General features: G+C 48.0%; 1 long non-coding RNA gene across 1 annotated transcript; it reads right to left on the bottom strand.

Moving 5' to 3' along the window:
• Positions 1028–7585, bottom strand: LOC110260860. Its single transcript, XR_002344381.1, has 3 exons — positions 7300–7585; positions 4601–5700; positions 1028–1306 (listed from the first exon to the last, which is right to left on the bottom strand). It is a non-coding gene; the product is annotated as an uncharacterized LOC110260860 (long non-coding RNA).

Here is an 8445-nt window from a genome sequence, read left to right as displayed (position 1 = left end):
CTGCCCTAAGGAACTTTCAGTGTAGCTGGAGCAGCAGATTAGAAAAGACTACCGCATGGCAGGGGCCTGCACAGGGCTCCTTGTGAGGCAGGCAGGAAACCAAGGATTCTTGAGCCCAGTTTTTAAGGCACACGGTATTCCCTGAGGGTTGGGGGTGGTGGAGGGTATGTTGCAGAAAGCTTGCAGATGCCACATGAGCAACTGGGACAGTGAACACAACAGCGTTAATAACAAGCTGAAATTGCACAGCCGTTTACAGAGTTGTCAAAAATTGGGACACTTGCATGGAAAGAACCAAGGCAGCAGTGTCACTGTGGTCAGAAGAAGCGAGAGCAGTTCATGGAAGGTTTCCTGGGAGGCCATTCAGCAGCTGCTCCCGGGAGCCCGGTTCTCCACCCACTTCTCCATCTGCGGCCCCCCAATGACCTCATCCTGTGCTGCGCTGGTGCCTCTGGACTGGGAATTCCAGCCCTGGGCTCTGCTGCAGACTCACAGGCTCATTAACTCTCTCCTCCCCCAGACCTGCTCTCCTCCCTTTCTGCTGAACAGAGTGCTCTCTGTTGCTTACAACCAGAGACCTAGGAAGGTCCTTCTGACTCCAGCCTCCTTTGTGTCTTGGGAACCCACCTCCTCCATTCCCACCTTGGTGGCGGCCCTTGTCACTTTCAACCTGGACGACTGCCTCCATCCCTTTGGACCTCCTCCTACAGCCAGTGCCAGCATCTAAAATGCAGTCCAAGCCCTTCACTCCCCTGCCGACTGTGCTAAAGGTCACATTCCTTAGCTAAGGAACCAAGGCCCCTGGGCGTCCAATCGACGATCCACAGCAGTTTCCCTGGCCTGGCTCCACGGGTGTCATCCACGCAGCCTCACCCCTGGCCTGCAAGACTGCCCACCTTCCTCGAGGGCCCGGGCCTGGCTGTCCCCCTACACCCATCCTCCTTGACGCACCCTGGAAGCCAGCTCCTCCCCACTTCAGAAGCCGCTGCTCTGGGTCCCCAGAACACAAGTGTCCATAGCACCTGTGAGTGTCTGTCTCTCCCACGAGACACAGGCATTTCTTCACTGTGTCTCCAGATGTTGCCAGCAGTCCCCTAGGAAGTGAAATCACCCCCCAGTTGAGAACCACTGCCCCCGGGGTCAGCATCTTTTGTGCAGAAGCCTCATCTTACTTGATTTACATACCTCATGCTTCCCTTGGTACCTAAGAGGCAGGAGATAGTCAATAAATACTTACGCAGTGAATGAAAGAAAGGAACCAATGTTCTTATTGATTTGCTGGCAGGACAGTCAAATGGTACAACCTCTGGGGAAGACAATTTAGGAATATCTATAAAAATGAGAAAATCATACTCCTCTCATCTAGTTATTTTTCTTGTAAGAATTTCTTCTATAGCTACACTCATACATGTGTAAAATGATCAACATTCCAGATTATTTATTGACACTTTGTATTAATAACAAAAGACAGGACATCCCATTGTCTATCTGCGGGTGCTTTAAATAAATCATGGCTTTTCATGCCATTGAATTCGAGGCAACTGTAAATAGAACATATCCTGGTGTGGAAAGACCTCCAAGGCACATTATGACTTTTTCTGGGGGGGGCCACGCCTGCATCATATGGAGGTTCCCAGGTTTGGGGTAGAATTGGATCTGCAGCTGCCGGCCACAGTCACAGCCACAGCAATGCCAGATGCCAGCCAGGTCTGCCACCCACACAGCAGCTTGCGGCAACCCTGGATCCTTAACCTACTGAATGAGACCAGGTATTGAACCTGCATCCTCATGGATACTAGTTGGGTTCATTACTGCTGAGCCACAATGGGAACTCCTGCATTATGAGATGTTAAACAGCAAAGTGCAGGGTGGACTATTTGTACTTAATTGTATATGTGTAAAGAAATTCTGTGGATTTCCCGTCGTGGCACAGCAGGTTAAGAACCTGACATGGTGGGAGGAAGATTTTTCACTGCATTTATACTTTCTGATTTTTAATTCTTCTTCTTTTTCTACTTTTTTTTTTTTTTTTTTTTTTTGGTCTTTTTTAGGGCCACACCCACGGCATATGGAGGTTCCCAGGCTAGGGCTTGAATCGGAGCTGCAGCTGCTGGCCTATGCCATGGCCTCAGCAACGCGGGATCCAAGCCGCATCTGCTCACAGCAATGCTGGATCCTTAACCCACTGAGGGAGGCCAGGGATCAAACCTGAGTCCTCATGGGTGCTAGTCAGGTTCATTAACCACTGAGCCACAACGGGAGCTCCCTGATTTTAAGTTCTTATAAATGTATTGCTTACTTGAATGATAATTTTTACAAGGCAGAAAATTATAATGGAATTTAAATGTAATAAAAGGTGCACAATTCTAACCAATTCCAATAATTGGTTAATGCGATAATTTTTTTTTTTTTGGAGTTCCCCATGGGTGTGACCCTAAAAAGACAAAAAAATTAATAATACATTTTTTTTTGGCTGAGCCCTCAGCATGTGGAAATTCCTGGGCCAGGGATCAAACCCACACCACAGTGGCAACCAGAGCTCCGGCAGTGACAACGCTGGGCCCTTAACCTGCTGAGCAATTTTTTTAAAATAAAATTCTATCAAGGAGTTCCGTTGTGGTACCATGGGCTAAGGATCAGGCATTGACACTGCAGCATCTTGGGTTGCTGCTGTGGCTTGGATTTAATCCGTGACCTGGGAACTTCCACAAGCCATGGGCACAGCCAAAAAAAACTTGTTATAATACTTACTGCTGCAAAGAAGAGTTCTGTATTTGAATATAATAATAAACCCTTTTTCAAATTAGTGCCCAAATTTGTGTCCCATATGACAATACTGGGTATTTCTGGTTTTAATAAAATACCTTCTGGGAGTTCCCTGGTGGCCTAGCAGTTAAGGATTTGGCATGGTCACTGCTGTGGCATGGTTTCTATCCTTAGGAAACTTCCACATGCTGTGGGCAAGGCCAAAAATAAAGTGCCCTCTAAAGAAAAGTGCTGTGCAGCAAATGTTTTCTCTAGTCCAGTGTAATGGTGAGTAGTTTATTCCCCAACTTCACCTTCAAGTAGCCACTGCCCTGGTGTTTCCTGAGAGGCCACCTGGTACAGGTCACAGCAGTAGATGCTCTGAGGGGCTGAGATGAGCAGGACTTGCCCATACGTGTCTGGTGTGGACCTCTCACTTTGTCAGAGCCTTTGCTCCAATGTCCCTTTTACTCTGATCCTCTTTCTAAAGTAGCTCCTCCACCTCCTCCCTCTCCAGCCCCCCGAATTTCCCTTCTTCTGATCCTAACCAGCTGACAAATCACTCATTCATTTGATCGTTTTCTTCTCCAACTAGGACAGTGTCTCTTTAAGTATCTGTTGAATGAATAAATAAGTGAATTGAGAAAGGAGTGGCTGAGCCGTCCATAGAAGACAGTGTAGTCAGTACACATGACCAGATAGGATCGAGAGGAACCAGGGCTTTCACCCATGAGTGAGAGGCGGGCAAGGCTGAGGGTCGTCATGAAGACAGGCAGATCAGAGTCTCCTGTGTGCCTGGCATCCTCAGAAATAAACCCCCAGCAGCGGAGGCCGCACAAGCTGGAGGCAGACTGCGTTCTGCACAAAAGTCATCAGGGAGAATCAAAAACCCAAGGCAGAGCTCAGTGGTCCACACCAGTCCTCTAGGATAGGGTTCTGTGATACTTGAAATGGGACACAGGACTCCCTGTGCCACTTAAACCCTGTGTAACATCCCTTTCCCAACCTTTCTGGCCTCAGCTAATGAGGCGAGCTGACCTGTCATCAGCTCATGCTGACCTCCCGTTAAAGGTCTATCTGCGGACAGTCGGGGTTTGATGTGTGCTCTTTTCCAGGCACCTGAACGGAGGGGTGAGTGGGCTTAATGGATGCGCGGTGATGACAGAAAGCATTTAGCATCTTGTTTTCGGAACTGTCATTGGAGTGCAAGCCTCTTGTCCTGCTGGATCAGACTTGGTAGAGAGGTGGGCAGGTGCAGCAGGTGGCACGGAGCCATGAGCCTCCTCGCTCTGGGTATCCTTTCCTGGTAAGGAGTCTTGGCCCCAGGATGCAGCATCAGTGCATCCTTCCTCCTTCCTCTGGGACCCCAGTGACCCGCCTCTGTCTTGTACTTGGGAGCCTCCTGTCCATTCTATAAACTCTAAATTCATAATGGCAGAGTTACCTTCATGGCTCAGCGGTTAACGAACCCAACTTGGATGCCCAAGGATGCGGGTTCGATCCCCCGCCTCCCTCATTGGGTTAAGGATCTGGCATTGCCGAGAGCTGTGGCATAGGTAGCAGATTCGGCTTAGATCCCGAGCTGCTGTGGCTGCGGCATAGACCAGTGGCTGTGGCTCCGATTGAACCCCTAGCCTGGGAACCTCCATATGCTACAGGGGCAGCCCTAAAATAAATAAATAAATAAATAAATAAATAAATTCATGATGGTGTGTGAGGCTTTCCAGCTCAAGCTCCCAGCATCAACCTCATGTCCCCTCTTCCTCTGCCTTCTGCCTCTGACTTCTTCAAGCTCACATCACTCAGCTCCAGGGGCTCTACAACGCCAGCTGTTGAAATCCTAAATTTCACTTACCTGACAAAGCCCAATGCATGTGACACTTCTTCCAGGAGAACTTTTCTGATGTCTTGGTCCTCTTGCACTCTTTAAACTTTCTACCATTTTTACTCTGCTTATCACATAGTGCTTCCTCATTATAAGTCTTTATTTCCATGCCTTGGCCCTCCTGACAGGTCGCATGCAGACTCTTTGTGGGCAGGGACCCAAGTCTGTGTACCAGCCGTTCTTCGGTTCAATACTCCTCATATAGCGGACTCTTAGTAAACGTGAATGGATAAGTAAAATCATAGCATTTTGAGCCAAGTTCAGTGTTATCTGTGTGTCATTTTTCCGAAAGATTTGGTGGTAGCAACGGCTGCCACCCAGTCGTAATCTAAACCAGAAAGTACTTTAGAGAATAATTTAATTTCCTTGGCTCATTAAATCTCATAATTTGGGAAGTGGCTTCAGTGATGTGGTCATTTTCCTGCTTGGCCCCAAATCCAGACCATCAGTTCATGAAGCTCAACATGTGGAAATGTTTATCAGGCTCTAAATGCCGGCCCCGAGTGGTCCTGCTGCTGCCAGCAACCCATCAGTCAGAGGATGGAATTCTTCACACACCAGGCCCAGGAGCTCCAGTAGGGAATATGAGAAATCCAATATCTGTTTAAGATGTCTTCACCGCACAGAGGCTTTTGAGGGTCCAGGAGTGGAGGATGCCCTCCTGCATGGAGAGACTGGGGCCTGGGAAGAGCCTGGGAAAGAGGTTGCAGGGACACTAGGCTTCATGCAACGTGAGGCAGACGAAACAGAGGGAAGCAGAACTGAAGATTCTCGGGGTGGCACACAGGCAAAGCTGCAGGAAGAGGAGAAAGCAGTGCCCAAGGACCATCGGGAAGGCTGTGGGCAGGTAAGGACAGTCTGGAGTCCTGATGAAGGAACAGGAAGGAGAGGCAGGCCTTCATAACCACAGCTGCTGCTGCTGCAGATCATGCTTGTGAGTGGTAACGGCACACCCCTATTTGTAAGGAGGTCACACAACTGGTAAGCCGTGGATCCTGGGGTCGCATGGTTTGACTGCAGGGAAAGAAGCCAGGGAAATATCCTCCTGGAATCAGGGTGGGCTTGTTCACCTGTAAACAAAAGGGCTCCTTACTTCTCTGAGGCTTTGCAGGCTAAGGAAATGCTTCCAGAATCAGTTTCTGGAGATCTGCATAAAAAGCCTCAGAAAGCAACAGATTTATTCTCCAGCCAGGTTTTCTGATATATTTTCCAGATCAACAAAAGAAACAGTTTATCTCAAACCTGCTTCCTGTACTGGGCGAGTTGGATGCTTCCTTTGCTGCCCAGGGTAACTCTTAAAAGAGAGTGACCGGCCTGTCACCTAGGAATTGCCCTTTGATTAAAAATAAAGCAACTTAAAATACAAAGTACTCCCTTGATCAGATACTTCTCTTTCCTTTTATTTATTTTCTCTTGTTCTTATACATTAGCACGTTCGCAAACTGCCAGTGACGACTAACCCCTTCTCAGTACACGAATATCTCTGTCTTTTCTAATTAAAACTTAGAGCTTCCTCGTTACAGGCCCATAGATTAAAGTACCCAAAACTATTAATCCGAGGCAGAGGCCAGTAAATTATTAAATGTCATTATGTTTCCCTTCCAGACATGTGGCCTTTGAAAATGATACCAGACTGTTATCTGAACAAGCAAAAAAAAAAAGCAATTAACCTGGTTCCAAAGAAATGATCAAATACCAGGATCGGGCAGGAGATCAGCCTGACAGGGGGAGGGGGAGGAGTGAAGAGAAGCTTCCCCTCTCCCTTATTCTGTCGCTTCTGTTCTCTGGAGGTGGCAAACAGGCACCTGCACGGCAGTTTGGGGAAAGCCCTGAGCCATGACCTTGAATGCTGGGATCTGAGTCAGGCATTGGCAAGGACTCTGAGATACCAAGATGTGCTATTGGCTCAGTAAGAGCTTTCACATGAATTGAACTTAACCTAAAAATAATTTAGCCATAACCATATTAAGCTCAGTTTCAATAAACTTAGAGTTTTACGTGAGGCTGTCACACTCAGCATAGTGACCCTGGGTAATAACATGCCATGCACATTTGCGCTTTGCTCCGAGTAGAACCAGGGCGTCCCCACCACACACATGGAATAAAGGTGAGCTGGCAGATTCCACTTGCACCTCGATCATCATGTCGTATTCCTTCAGTGCATACAAATTTTCTTTGTCAATTATGCCTCAGGAGGGGTGAGGAAAAAGTAGTTCGGCAGACTTGATTGATTATAGAATCAGAAGATTTTTAGATCTGAAACTGATTTGGACGGCATCCTTAAGCCCTTGTGCCTGGCCAGGGATCAAACCCGTACCACCACAGAAACGCCAGATCCTCAATCCTGCTGCACCACAGCGGAAACGCCAGAGCTTTTTTGACTTTGCAGTATTTTGGAGTTCTAGTTGGCTTATTTTCTCCCAAAGAGGATAGGGTCAATTTCATGGTAGTAACAGCCACTGCTGACTTTTTCAAGGTGACTCAAATGAGCTACCGGAAGAGTTGAGGAGAGCGGAGGTCCTCCTGGCCGGCACAGTGGGTTAAGGATCCATCCTTTCCACAGCCCTCAGATTCCACCCCTGACCCAAGAACTTCCCTGTGCCACAGGCGTGGCAAAAAAAAAAAAAAAAAAAAAAAAAAGAAGAGAGGAGAGAGAGAGATGGTGTTACCTTCTTGCACTAGGGCCGCCTCTTCACCTCTGTTGTTTTGTGCCGGCCACACCCCAGGGTCTGTCCACATCTCCGTATTGGTATTAATTGCAGAGACATAGTTGTTTATGGATTTTCTGCCCTGTCAATTCTCTATTTCTAGCTGTCCCCATTCCTCAATTCTGCTGCAGAAAAGCCAAAGAATTCTCCAGGGCAAATGTGTTTAGGGAGAAGCTGTGAAATACAGGGTTTCTAGAGGCCGTGCAGCTTTGGGGAACTTGGTCTCCCATCATCCTACAGTCCCTCTAGTTGCAGCAGCCAGGGCCCAAACGCCCTCCTTTTGCAACAAAATGGCTGTGCCCTTTAACCCTTTGGGTGCCTCCTGAGTGCTGGAGCCTGGTCACCTGGGTGATAAACTCCCTCCCTGCAGCTGTGCTGCGGGGGCAAGGGCCCTAAGTGCCTGCCTCTCCTTGATCTTGCCTTCCACTTTCACTTATCTTTCATATATTTTTTAAAAATACTTTTTGGAGTTTTCATTGTGGCTCAGGGGTAACAAATACTACTAGCATCCATGAGGATTTGGTTCGATCCCTGGCCTTGCTCAGTGGGTTAAGGATCCAGCGTTGCCATGAGCTGTGGTGTAGGTCACAGATTTGGCTCTGATTCCGAGTTGCTGTGGCTGTGTTGTACACCAGTAGCTGCAGCTCCGATTCGACCCCTAGCCCAGGAAATTCCGTGTGCCACAAGTATGGCCCTGAAAAGCAAAAAAAAAAAATTCAATTGGGTTGGATAAAGTCAAATAGGTGCATTTCAAGTTCTAACCAAAAAAATTAGAAGGAAAAGGAAGTAGCATTTTTTAAGTGTACACACAGTGCTAAGTGCCTTAATTACACTGCTTTATTTTAATAATCCCAACAGCGCTAGGAGACATTGCCTCCCCATCTGGTGGTCGAAGACCCAGGCCCAGGAAGGTGAGAAGCGAGTGGGGCCTGGAGCCAGAATGCAGGCAGACCTCCTGCCCACCGGCCCACATGCTTCTCCGCTTCTCCTGTGACAGGCACCCCACCCCAAGTCCATGCTTTGCTCCTGTTTTCTAATTGGATGTAAAGAGTCTCAGTCCTATTACCAAGGCCGCACAGCTGGTAAGGGGCAGCATGTGAACTGGGA

Source organism: Sus scrofa, chromosome 5 (genome assembly GCF_000003025.6).
Source record: "Sus scrofa isolate TJ Tabasco breed Duroc chromosome 5, Sscrofa11.1, whole genome shotgun sequence".
NCBI classification, from domain to species: Eukaryota; Metazoa; Chordata; class Mammalia; order Artiodactyla; family Suidae; genus Sus; species Sus scrofa.
Note: the sequence above shows the minus strand (reverse complement) of the source record. Positions and strands in the feature narration are given on the sequence as shown.